Below are 14,647 nucleotides of genomic sequence, written 5' to 3' on the forward strand. Positions count from 1 at the left end.
AAATGTAATGTTTGCATGGTTTTATTATATTTTCTGATAGTACATAAATTAAGAAAGTCAAGCAAGCAGAACAAGGGCATTGTAACAAAATTTCTTTAACAATATGAACAGCAGATACTCTATAGTGAATGAAATAACTAGACTATAAAATGGCAAATAAAGAATGAAAAAGCAGCTCAATTTTTTGTTTGTTTGAGCACAACAACTAACTAACAGCAGAAGGAGAACTGCATTAAAAGGGGTAGGTATGTTTAGTCAGGACCTTGGAGCCATTTCAACTCAAACCAGGTGGATTCATCCTTGAAGAGCAGCAAGACCTGAAAACTTCTATAGGATCAAACAGATAAATTTTATAAGTCAAGGTATATATAATAAACTTGAAACAAGTCTTAAATATTACATAAACTGCAATGTTACTTGCACAGATACTAAACTAATGAAAATTTTTACCACAATTAATCTAAAACACTGTATGCCATATATTTTTAAAAATATACCATATGAAATAATTTTCAAAAGAATGGACAATGTATATGGTGCAGTGTCACGTTCTTATGCAACATCATGTTTTTATTCTCATTATCTGTATTTCTCTTAAATTGGTTCAATCATTTGAAGAATCATACCAATGATTCTCCACGTAGTGCAAATAAATTATTTTAACGTGAATCACAGAACCAATTATGTATCTTAAAATTTTAAACAGCAGATGAATTTAAGGTTTCTCCATAGATCAGTATCTAATATTTCAACCAATGGTTCATTTTCCTTTTACTAAGACTTTACAACATTAAGTTTACCACTTTGTTAAAGTTTCTTGATCTCCCAGCAATCCTCAACCACTACCTGCTCCTTATCAAAGACTAAAGTGCTTTTATTTCCTTCCTTATATTTATTCACAACTGCAAGGACCCTCCCTTTATCTCATTCCTACACCTTTAAGAAACAAGCAGATCCAAACCCCTATGAGGTAGACTTCCCTCTTCTATATTCCCACGGTATACATTTTATAGCCACTCCCTGAAACCTTGCTATGTTTTTGCATAAACATGGTAAACGTAAGGGGACTGTACTCAAGGATGAAATGGACCAAGAGTGTGAAGGATTTTGGACCAAGTTTGTGAAAAAGGATATAGCTCAAAGGATTTGGGAATTTATCTCATTTTTCAAAAATAAAGACTATATTGATAATTATCCATTTCCTCCCAGATGATCAGATAAGTAGGACTGTATATGAAACAAAAAATATCTTTTGTTTCATATTTTTCAATGTCACAGGACGTTTGCAAGAAGTATACAAGGGGCAAGTATTTTCCACTTCCATTATACTGTGTTTAAAAGAGACCAACACCATAAAATGAAAAATAATTGCTGATATTTACTTTTTCAGACCTTTTGGCACATTAGTTATCTGACCACAGTTACAAGTTCAAATTAATGTCAAAAACAATTATCATAACTTATATCAACCACATTTTTATTTCTTTTAATAATCACATTGTACAAAAACACATACTTTAAAACAGCAAAAGTGTTATAGGGCTATATTCATAAGTAAAATTGAAGGTAAGGAAGCTTAATGGAGTTCCTGCAAATATAATTACATGGATTTATAGAACCATGGTTTCCAAGATGTTGAAAATGTGTATTTTCTACATCAAGAATACTAGAAATTAATCGAGAAAAAATGGAATTTAGGGGCTAAAACAGTAAAGTGTTAGCAAGGAGAAGAGCACAACTGTAAGAAGTATACAACTCAGATTTGCATATGGATATCTTGCTTCCTGGGAAAAAAATACTTAAGCTTTTGGAGGACCAAATGATGGAAATAAAATACAATTCTGCATATTCATTTATGAACGAAGTGAGAGCCGTAAGTTTCCAAATTCAGTAAGCGTGGGGACACAAGGGGAAAGAAAATACCAGTGTGAGCTGTTAGGACTCAGAAAAATCTGAAAACTCCTTAACCAGTATATTGTTAGTAGGACTGTAAAACTGTAAACTGCTATCATTTAAGAAGACAGGGAAAGAGAAAGCAATTAGCCACAGAAGCAAAGTAAATTCCCACCAACTGCTCTGCTTCAAGTTTTCATTCTAATGAAAATGAAAAGGTACAACTGAGCCAAGAAAAGAAACGCATTCAGTTGCTTGTATTCTCAGTCCTGGGCACAGTTGCTGGCATCATGTTCTGCTTCTTCCCCCACAGAAAAAAAAAAAGACTTCTTGGTAAAGGTATGACTGTATTAACCATCATATTATCAGTTTATGTGGGTAAAACAATGTGGATTCATTATGGTAAAAATCTACACTTTTCTTACATGTTATGCATAAAAATTAAGTCTGAATGAGAACAAGGTAGAATACAGTTGTTTTTAAATAGGTGGATTTTTAATTATGACTTTAATCCATTTTTATGTCATCATAAAAAATGAATACCAGATATATTTCAAACAGTTAAGCTTTAAAATTACTTTTAAATATTTTACTTTATTTTATTTTATATTTGTAAAGATGCAAGGATGAATTAAAATGGTCAAAGCACTAACTTTCAAAATGTGGTCTTTAGATCACCAGCACCAGTATCAACTGGGAACTTGTGAGAAAAAAGCATGCTCAGGTCTCACCCAAGATCAACACCCTAAAAAACTGCAGAGGCAAATAACAGCAATCTGTGTTTTAACTAGATCTGGAAATGATTCTGGTATATGAGAACCACCGTGTTAAGACAGGTTTAGAATAAACATATTTGGAAACTCATGCTTTTTGCCCTATAAATCTTACTAAAATACAAATGAAACAAAATCATTAAGCTATGAGTATAATTTAAGCAGCAAGTACTTAATAGAGTTTACAACGTTATCATGTCTTCTTCTTTTGCTAATTTTAATCAAAAGAATCAAGAGTTTTAGCGGCTGTAATTTTGAGCAAGCAGGCTAGTTATTTATTTATAAAGTCCTAATATGGAGGGTCTAAATTAGTATAATTTCTAAGTACATGTATACATCATCTGTATGCCCATTTTTGACAACAAAAAGAAAAGTATAATCTTTTCCTAATATTTGCTAGCCAATGAAAATTTCTAACACTAAATAAATCCATTTTGACAATCTATGAAAAGATACTATGTTTCTTGGAAGGATGTCATTAAGAGTAACAACAACAGTAAGATCCACTGTAATCACAGTAAAGTTTTCTATATACAATCTTCAATTTTTCTCAAAATAAATTTTAAAATATCAGTGTTTCAAAAATACAACATTCATCCTGAGAATTCCATGTTAACTAAAATAAATCCAATAATAAATGCTTTGTTACATTATCAAATTCAAACACCAGTATAAAAGTATTATTTCTAACATTAATATTCATAAAACATATTTTAATCAAAAATCCATCATCTACCATGAAGAAAATCCTAAATCCTACTTTGTAGGTCATAAAGCTGCTTTAAATGGAGCAAAAACCCTGAATTTTACAAATTAGTTTAAAGCTCATTCCAGCAAGTCTTTCTACTCTACATGGGAAAAAATTCTATTTGGCAATGAAGCCATTTGTACATCTCAAAACCTGAAGAAAATAAAACTGCATAATTTTGGAGATTAATGCTTATTAGTTTACTTCTCATGCAAAAAGGAAAGCCGATAGATTTGTTTTTTAATGAAATTTACAGTGTTAACATTTAAAGTCAGTAATATTCTCCTGGTTTGTGCATAATATGTAAAAGAAAAATACTTTACAAAATATCTAATGAATTTCTTAACCATCATAATTAGTTATTATGTAAAAGATAAAAGTATCAAAACTGTATATTTTATCTTCCAGATGTAATCAATATTCTCAGGTTTCAATATTAACTTTTAAAGCATCCACAATCATTTTTGAAATCAGGATAAATGTTGCCAACAAAACGGTGTAGTTGATGAAAAGGTATTTTATAAATGTGTATTATCATTAATTTACATACTAGTACATGGAAATTACCTTAGAAACTGTCATGCACAAATCAGCAGTACTTTGAAGAAACACTATCTTTTTTATTTTGGGAACAATAGTGATTCATCACAAATGAAATATTAATAATGCAAACAAACTACTAATATGTTGCTTTCCCTTAATCTTTTAAAACTGAATGAAAGAAGTCTCAATGCACACATTACTTATAATCTGGGAGTAAACTGTATAAAAGTCAACAATACAGATACCATTTGACTCTGTTGAGAAGCAGAGTCATTTGCTATGCGGGAAGATTAGTGTTTAGAACCAGAGGCTTTAGAATCAGAAAAAAACTGCAGTTTAAGTTACAGTTTGTCTGCTTAAACTATGAGTCCATAAGCAATGTGTTAAACCTTTTAGCCTTCTTTAGAAGTTTGTTTTTAAGGTTAGATGGGATAATGCAAGCAAACTCTCTGCAGGATGCCTCAGCAAATATGAATTCCTAACAACAATAAACACATCAGTAACAATAAGCACTCCTTTCCATAAAATGGACATAGATTTTCAACCTTAAAGGGGCAGAATATCTTTTATGGCTCCAGAGTAATCCCTACACTACACAAATGATTTCTTGTGTACAGCTTTAAACAGACCAACTATTCATGCAAATTTGTTTCCTTTCCAATTCTAATCTTGAATTGTACAATGCCCAACAAATTGCTTTTACTCTTCTTTTGATTATCTTATGCCCATTATTACACTTTACCAAGTGCAAAGTATGGAGATGAGATTCCATGTGTAATCTATTGTGAGAGGTGTTTTAATCAATAGCCTTGTTCTGCTGATTAAGCAGGGGCTTCTGTTTTGGCAAGATAACATTAGTTTCTCCAGTCATGCTCCAAAAACCATTGGGAATCTTCAGCAGATCATTAGATATGCTACAATAAAGCTTTGGTACATTCTCTTTTCTTCCTTAAATTACTTCTTCACTGTCCCATCATTCCCTGTCTCGATGGCACTGCATTATTATTGCATCTCCCCTGAAACTTGCACTAGAGCTATGTCTCCAGGCCATAGGATGCCATTTTCAATTGAAGCTTCTGCTTGAAAATATAAATTAAGAAAATTTCATTATCTCCTGCCAGGGGCCATTATTCACCACAGTTCTAAGGAAGATTAAAAATGCAAAATCTACCGACTTGAACAAATACTCCAGCATTCAACAGAAAAGCTCAGTATATCATGACAGAAACTAAAAATTAATGTTTGCTGAAATTTGGAATCATCCTCTAGAATTAGTCCAATTCTTTACTGAGCCTATAGGTTCAGCGAAGACTGCTTCAACAATTTCAGTCTCTTCGTGGCATCTGTCATGTTTTAAATCCAACTAGAAAACACTAGCAATAATAGTTCTGTTTTCTTTCCTGAACAATTTTCTATCTTAGTTAAAATGGTCACTTTTTGGAGACAAAATAAATGCTGTCAAGGTACCGGGATATCACGTGATGATACTCCTTTCCAAAGTGCCATGTATACGCAGAACATTCAGAAGAGTACCCTGGAAGAGTTTAAACCACATCCACATGGGGGATTATTTCTTCTAAATGAATACAACACCTACCGTTGAATTACTGCAACTGAATCCATTCTCTTGTTAAAAAAAAGAGTCTCAATTACTAAAATAAACCCACTATTTTACGTCTGTAAGTAAACTTTATTCTACTCAAACAAACAAGTGTAAAAAATTTAGAAGTGTTACAATGTTACTACAAAGGGCAAAAAATAAAAAGAAACAAAAAGGACATTGTCAACCTATACATTTTCACTGGAGGTGCTTCTATGCCTGCCCCCTAACAGAAATTAAGTAATTGTTTTTGAATGAATGAAATGATGAATGGTTAGCCTGGCTATTTCTGTTTGTAAATAAACACAGTTAGTAGAAAATAAATACCAGACATCCAGTTCTGCTTCAATCAGCTGTACCTGATTCTCAGGGAATTCTGTCAATTTGGACATAATTTTGTTTCATGAAAGCCAGTAATACAGCACTTAGGAGATAGACTATTTAAAGGCAGAGGAAAAAAGTACACTTTCAGCTTCCAAATCACTTCATGCACTAAAAATTCCAAAAGACCAAGGAACGTATATACCATAGGTACTAGAACCCCTCTGACCTTTTGAGTCTAAATTTAGAATAAATATTTATGCACATTATATGAACAGGTAAGTTCCAATGCAAATACATTTACTCAAGAAAACTGACGGATAAAAAAGAGTTACGTTCCAAGATACAAGTTGACAATCATCCTCATAAATCAAAGAGGGAAACCATGTTAAATGTTATAGCAAACCTCTTATTTGCTTATTGTATAATGCTCTTTCAGATTCTCAACTTCTCTTATGTAGAGCTAAGGAAAGTGGGCTCTGCTTTCTTTAAATATTTATTAATGGTAATTTGTGAGTCTAACTAATTGCTAGGTAAACATAACATTAGGAAGCCAAATGGTGTGTAATTATTATGGTAAAAGAAGAGGTGTTCTATAGTAATGTTCCCATTTGTCACATAACTATGTTCTCATAATTTATTTAATAATTTGTGTATTCTATAAGATTTTTATCCATCAGAGTATTTAATTCTTCAAGCATGTTAAAATATTATTCTTGAAGCATTACAGAATATGTCTTGTTTGAACTATTTTAAAGTCACTGAAATAAAGCTGAATTATAGAAATAAAGCTGCTACTAGAATCTTTAGGAAAATATGCTTGAATGTTATTAGTACATGCATGGATACTAAATTTGGAAAATTAATATTAATTTCTATCCCATTCAGTTCCTAAATGCTGGTGTTCTATAAATTTTCAATACATTCCTGATTTTAAAAAGAATTGCAACTCTGACTAAAGTTTTGCAACTGTATTTGAAAGAAAAAGGTATAGAAAAAGCCAATTTATTAATTGGATAACCATAAGCAAAAATACAAAATATCTTTCTTTACTATCAGTATATAAACATAAACCTATTTGATAGAAAAGTGTACAGTGTATAACACAAATAGACAAAATAAATAAATATGAGGTAACCTACAGCAAATAAACCAAAGTTTTAACCGTAAAATCCCGTTTAAGTCCATGTCCAGAATACTGTCATTCCGTTTTTCAGTACATTAAAAACAGGAGTAAAATAAAAGTGATACCTTCCACAATCACTTTGTGTCTGAATAAAATACTGTATCAGGAATTATAACCAGAAAGTTTGCATACATTAATATTTATAGTTAAATTTAAATCTTAGAAACTTAAAAATAATCCTCAAAATTCCCCATTAATTACTAAAATAAGAATTTGAAATGGCAGTGCTGATTTGCTAAAAACAACTTCCTATGTTTTAGAAACCTCTGAAATTCCTTGCAGTTTTTACTGGACCTTGGGGGTCAGTTTAATGCAAATTAGGCTTGACTCACTCAGAGCCTTATTAATCCAGTGCAAAATCTCTTGTTTGCAGAAATGCACATTCAACATAAATGTGCTTGCTTTTATTAGCAAAATAAGAAGTATTTATTTACAAAGCATGCCACTGAGACTAAGTTTCATTCACAGGGTCATCAGGTCTAACAACTTAATGGAAGGAGTAAGATAATTTAAGTGGGAATAAAAACTGTAACGTTTGAAATACTTAAAAAAATATCACTTCTGTTTCCAAATTTTCAAGACCACTGCTTTAAATAATTCAAAAAATTATTATGACCTGTATCAATTAAAAGCAATTATTTATAAAAATGTTAACCTACTACAGTTTGTACTTGCAGAAGCTATCACATTTTTAACAAGGGAAATGGGAAATCGCTATGGGATGCCCTAGTTAGATTAAATTAGCAGGAAACTTGTTACCAGACCATATAAAAGACACAGCGTAATAAGACATGACCTTGCAGAGCCTTGGAGCCAATCTGTGATGTTTTTCCTTCCTATAACCCTTGCTAATTATCTGCAAAGTTGCAGACCCTTTTGTCGTGGGTTATTTTTCTTCAAATTGTGAGGGGATTTTTGGTTTCTAAATATTTAATTAGTCTTGTTATGATATGAGAATTGTTGTACATGCCAAGCATTTCGATTTTCATACTCTATTCCTTCTAATTATCCTCAGATTTAGATTGGTCATCCCAAATCTTTTTCTTTTGTAATTATTTACTTCTTAAAGATCATTCGGTGAAGAAATATTTCCACTCTTATGGCTCTTCTTTTTCACAAATGGCTTTTCTGGTCCGTTAATTACCCGCTCAGAGGATTAGAGTTTGAAATAATGCAAAGGAACCTGCAACTAAAAGGAGTTTTAGAGGACAACACTGAGTAAACTAGGTCTTTGTCATTGCTATTTTAAATCCACCTTAAATATTACTCCCTTGGTATGAATAGAATTTGAGAAACAAGGAAACTATGCCATAAATATATTTTTCTGCTTCCCAAGATGTTTGATGGGGCATCATTGATTTGGTCAGTATTATAAATTCCTACATATAAAATAAACGAGTATGTAGTCTGATTGAAAGCTAATATAATTTGTGCTTTTACAGACCTCACTTGGATTATAGCACAGCAACAAATGTTTGCAGGACTCCTATACAAAATAAACCTCAAGCAAAGAAATAATATCTTAAGACTCTGATAGCGTGGCTTTAAAAAATTTCCATGTATGCAAACCTTAAGGCTAAACACAACTTTTTGTGAAAGGATTTAATGGACTCAGGAAGAGTTTTGTCATTTTTTTTATGAAAATGACTACATTCATTAAGTGCTTTGATTTTTTTTAATCAAGAGGCAAGAAAACACTGTTACTCTTTACCTGAAGTGAATTCTTTCAGAATAAAATCTTTTAGATATTTTACTACGATTTCCTCATCAAAAATTTTCAGCTAAATACACTTTTCTTCTTGTATTATTTTTATTTTAAAGTAATTGATTTTCCTCATGCAACTTATGAAATATTTTGGTAGTAAAATATGTGACATAGTTTTTAAACGAATGTATGGGAATGCCTGGTGTAAAAGGAGACTCAAAAGTATGAGTGAGTAGTATCTTGATAATACAAATGGAATAAATTAATGTTGGAAGAGGGAAGATACATAGAGTTAATATTTCTCCAAAGAGTCAACAAAGTGAAAACACTGTCATTCTGAAAACAAAGTGCTACATAATTGTTCTAAAAGTTACGAATGTTTTTATTAATTATCTAGTTTTAATAAAAACCATTCATTATCTGTGTTTTCCTTAAGTTGTTCTTTCTCATCTAGAAAGATGCACCAGACTTCTCACAGAAAGTACTACATATACATCTTGAACTCTTTCTTTCTTAATATGAAGCATCAGTTGAAGGACCTTAAGTCTCCGAGGCAAAACATTTTTAGAGCTGGGGACACTAGGCTACTAGAGCTGAACTGCTGTTTTCCATCTCACAGCAGTGTTGTCTATGCAAGTCTAAGACAATAACTTGTTGTCATGTACTTAAGTGTGAGAGAGGCACACACATTTGCAGGAAGCATCAGGTAAGGAGAAGGTATAGAGAAAGCTGACACATAAATTATGTTGGCCAAACAGTATAATATTCTTCCTGGATGACCCAAGCCTGAAGTGACCCTTGTCTCCTTTCCCTATGGCAAGAATGGTCTATATAACGAATTTGGCAATTACTCATATTCTGCTTTGTCGCATCTCTTGTATGTATGTTGCCAAAGTATGTTCCGTGTTTAGAATTAAATGGTAAATTCATTATGTTTTTGTTTACATTCTTTTCCAAACACCCATAAGAGTGCCAGGCACTTATTTGTATCAGGTCTCATTTCTAGGACCCTAGTGTTACCTCTCCAGTTAGATGTTGTTAAGCTTATTAAAAAAATTTTTTAATGGTTTTTAAATTTATTTTTGAGAGACAGAGATAGTGTGAGCAGGAGAGGGTCAGAGAGAGAGGGAGGCACAGAATCCGAAGCAGGTTCCAGGCTCTGAGCTAGCTGTCAGCACAGAGCCCAATGTGGGGCTTGAACCGAGGAACCGTGAGATCATGACCTGAGCCAAAGCTGGATGCTCAACCGACTGAGCCACCCAGGCGCCCCAAGCTTATTTTAAATCCATCAGAATGCCCAGTCTTGTTCACAGCAAAAAGTACTCACTCAATAAATACTTTCTAAATTAGAATTGTCATTCTTCTATTTTTTTTTTATTAGGTTGTTGTTTTTTCTAATCAAAGGGACAACTCAAAATGTCCTGTTGATACATATTGGTTGTCATTTCTTTAATAAAAACTGTGGAAATCTTGCTTAGAGGTTTACCTACTGTTCTGTAAGACAAGAGATGAAAACCAATAAAGGCAAAAAGCTGGAACCACAGACTCTTGGGATACTCTTAGCAGTAGAGCAGGTGTGGAAGGCTACAAACAACCCTTAATACTGGTAATCTGAATATAAATAAACAAATTCATTAGAGACTCTTTATAAAGAGGTGGATACTTTGTGGTTCATACACTCTCAAAATTAATGGAGCCTCATCTGACTGATAAATAATATGGCAAATTTCACTGGCTTACTTATGATAAATCAGAACTAATCTTTAATCATGACAAAGTATTCATAATCTAATCCTTTTATCAAATTGACTATCACTGCAGGAGTCTCATGTGTTTGCACAATTAAAAACCCTGTGTTAGCTGTATATAATAAGGCATTACATTTGATGCAAATCCTTTTCTATTGAAATAAGTGCCAAGCTGACAGCAGGAAGTAGCTGATAAGAAAGCAACAAGGCATTGCTCATGGCATTCTCGATAACTGAACACCTACTCATAAGCATTCAGTCTTCAGCATATTAACCCAAAGTGCTCTTTAAAAAAAAAAAAGGCACAGATCAAGGGAAGTGTGCTCTTGCTGCAATTCAGTCTCAAAGGCAAGAAATTATCTAAAAATAGATGATAGATAGATAGAGAAATAAATAGGAAGGAACGAATGAAGAGAGGGATGGATGGTATGATAATTTTATATCCACCTGTGGTTCTGGCACTAGAAACAGAATATAAGACATTATATGCTGCTAAATTCTAGGTGTAGAAATGCCTACAATTTTGAAAGCATATTAATATCCTAAATAAACCAGACCAAACACTGTCTATGCAGAAGAAAATGAACAAGTGGATGTGAAATTATGTATTACAGTTCTCTGCTGTTGAAAGAATGAAGTCATTGTTTCAGAATTAATATGAAGTACCTAGCGCCCTAGTGTTACTTGCCATATTCATATTACAGAGTTAAAATATTTTCTAAATTTCATGTTATAGAACTATTCCATAATTTTGAGAAATAGAACACAATCTTTGAAATATCCTTTCTTCCTTAGCCTAAGTACAAGGAGAGAATTAAGAATGCCCCAAAGGGTGGCACCTGGATGGCTCAGTCAGTTAAGCGTCTGACTTACACTTGGGCCATGATCTCGTGGTTCACAAATTTGAGCCCCGCATCAGGCTCTGTGCTGACAGTTTAGGGCCTGGAGCCTGCTTCTAATTTCTAATTCTGTGTGTTCTCTCTCTCTCTCTCTCTCTCTCTCTCTCTCTCTCTCTCTCTCTCTCTCTCTCTGCCCCTCCCCCACTCATGCTCTCGTGTGTGCGCGCTCAGTCTCTCTCTCTCTCCAAAATAAGTAAGACATTAAAAATTAAAAAAAAAAAAGAATGCCCACAGGGACGAAGCAAGCTGATAAGACGCTTCATAGTATAGAAAGTTTGAAAGGGTGAGGTCAGAAGTCAGATAACTCCTTAAACAGACCTACTCAGTATTCTTTCAACATACAGTTCATTTTCCCACCTCAGGACACTGCTCATCAGTTTCCCTTTTCCATCAGGTTTTGGAAGTTTATTGTGCTGAGAGATTTGGTATCATACTTATTTCTATATACGTCTCATCTTCTTCACTGGACTACATCTTTGAGGGGTTCGTGTTCAGTTTAAGAATCCCCAAAACACACACAGTGCGTAATGCTGTGCTTTAGTCTAAAATATGTTCATTTCTATAAACATCAGTCTGTAGACTTGAGAATATATATTCTTACCAGTTGTTCATAAATACCTTTACAGCATTTGGCACATTAGCTTGTACATCCTGTAGCTCAGTAATTATTTGGGATAAATCAATGAATGAAAGATAAAATACAATTCTCAGAAGTCAAGTAGAGTTCCATCCCCATAGGACGGAAACCAAATTAAAACGTTTCTGATTTATATGGTTTGTGTAAGTTTTTGAAAGCTACAATGAAGGCAGAGACTTCCATTCCACGTTATATTCCTAGTCTGAATTAGCTTCATATCAGTAACTTGTCTAAAAGGCTCAGTTCATCGTGACCTATAAAATGTTAGACTCAAGAGCTTTAAAGACCGCTAACACCATGTACAGGCTTGGGAGTACAGGGCTGTGTGCTGTGAAGCAGGAATGCCACTCTGCTGAAAGCCGACACGCAGTCTTGGGTCACAGATATAAACAGGGTAAGCATATTAAATAATGAATAGCTAGGAAAACATCTTTATCACTGCATGTGAAAGGCACAACGTACACCTTATTACTTCATACATATTAAGATCTATTAAGATATTCTAAATTTTTTACATATCTTATAAAAATTAGATAAATAGGATATCTCAAGCTAATAAGCTGTATTTGCGGCTGCATAATTTACAGTGTTAGAATTATTTTTCTTTGCAAAACAAAGTATTCTAATCCACTCAATTCATAACATTACATATTTCATCTTAGGAATCATCGTCAATTTATTAAGTATATTTGATATATCATTATTAAGAAACTTGAGAAGAGCTTGCTGCTGCTCTTATCTTTGACCCTTTAACTTTTCCATTTCAACAACCTCATTAACGTCAAAATGTCACTAGAATGTCTGCCCACTTTCAAATCTCTATGGTTTGGGCAAGGCAAAAATCTTTTGGGTTCAATCAGGAGTGCTTACTTTTTGTATTCAGCTAAAAAACATAATAGCACCACAAAGGTCACAATATTACCTTTACTGAAGAAACAGGATCATAGGACAAAGATAAAATGCCATTTGTAGACCTGAATGGGGCAACTGGGGGAGGGGTTAAAACTACTTTCGTTTTTCACTGCCAGATTCCTACAACAACGTATGTAACTAGTACCCCTGAGAGGACTTGTTTTCATATTTATCATCAGTACCTTTCTCAGGGTGGGTAAAAGGGAAGCAGACGTGGAGGCAGAGATCTGGGAGGCTCACAGGGCTCTTAGAACTTTCAGGGAAGCAGGCTTGGGGAAAGGTCTCTAATGCAGTGGTAACAAAGGCCTCTCAAATTCCTCAGGGAGGGAGCTCTGGAACTGGGAGGGCCCTTTGGAGCTGTCTCAAAATGAAGCAAAAATGAGGAGTCAAACCCTTTGTACTTCGGCGTTTGGTGAGGTCTGCCTCTGGGGAGAAGGGCTTAAGATCGCTTCAGCCCATGGCGGTCCTGGGCGGGGACTTACCGGGAGCCCATCAGCAGCAACAGCTCTGGCAGCTGCGGGAAACAGTGCCTGCTGCCGAATGGGGAGTCTGACGGCATACCACAACATCCACTCTAACACTGTACTTGTAAAGAGTTTAATGAATTGTTTTCAAAAACAGTTCTTTTAATGCTACTCCTCATTTTCACAGATTTTATTGCATTTCATCTTTTTGTACACACGGACACGTCAATCCTGTTTACTAAGCGATATTCAATGGGCTTCCTATAGAGCAATGAACTTTAACAGGCAGCTTTTAATTGGCCCACATAGGCAACCGCATTACTATTAATTCCACAGCTACCGTATAAAATAAAACCATTGCTTCTCAAACTCCAGAGCAATTAGACCTCTCGGCTATTTGGCTAACTCTGCTTCATGATACCCAATGCAGTTAATTATATTTTTTGATGTTAATAGTCTCTGTCAGTCTCAAGCATAGCTTCTCTTTGATGAATATTTAAATTATATTTGAATAAAAAATAATCTTGGTTACATTTCATATTCAGTAATCATCACAGCTTAATAAAGGTCTACTCGTCAAGGGTGGAAATAAATGGCAATGCACATATAAAGGTCTCAAATCAACTTATCAGATAATGTATTTGTAATGACCATTATCTATCTTCCGTCTAATAGTCCTGCTTATATTCATTTCCAAAAGGTAGAGTCTCATTCACCTAAAAACCCACAAATAGGTTTCAAAAGTTACTTATAAACATTCCTTTAAATTATATATACAGAATTCCATGAATTAACAATGAGAACATCTTAGGACTGGGTCATAAGATAATTTAATGTATGGAAAAAACACCAAATTATAACATGTCCTAGAAAAATTGGCATACTTTCCCTTGCCTCCTCTTGGTGCACTGTTTTGGCAAATTCCAAGACAAAAAAATGTTTGATTTACTAAAAGCTTTTTTGATTATGGACCTTATGGTTCTGAAATCATTACTAATGAAAACTAACTTAAAAATACTATTTTTTCTCCATAAGAAGGCTGTAATAGGAGTGTGGGGTGAGGGTGAATGAAACTTCTAAAAATGAGGAGTGGGTAAAATGGGAGAAAAGTGTAAAAAAGCAAAGCCCATTAGTATCATTTCTTTAAAATTTGTTTAAGCCTTCTTAATTTAAAATTCCCTGATTTTAGGCTACATCATAATAGAAAGGTTTAAAACA

At 33.7% G+C, this 14,647-nt stretch overlaps 1 protein-coding gene across 4 annotated transcripts in view; it reads right to left on the reverse strand.

Annotated features, from left to right (window-relative positions):
• ADGRL2 (adhesion G protein-coupled receptor L2) overlaps positions 1-14,647 on the reverse strand; it is a 177,343-nt gene that overhangs the window by 50,117 nt on the left and 112,579 nt on the right. The window lies entirely within an intron of this gene.

The sequence above is a fragment of the Suricata suricatta genome, chromosome 8 (genome assembly GCF_006229205.1).
Source record: "Suricata suricatta isolate VVHF042 chromosome 8, meerkat_22Aug2017_6uvM2_HiC, whole genome shotgun sequence".
Classification (NCBI taxonomy): Eukaryota; Metazoa; Chordata; class Mammalia; order Carnivora; family Herpestidae; genus Suricata; species Suricata suricatta.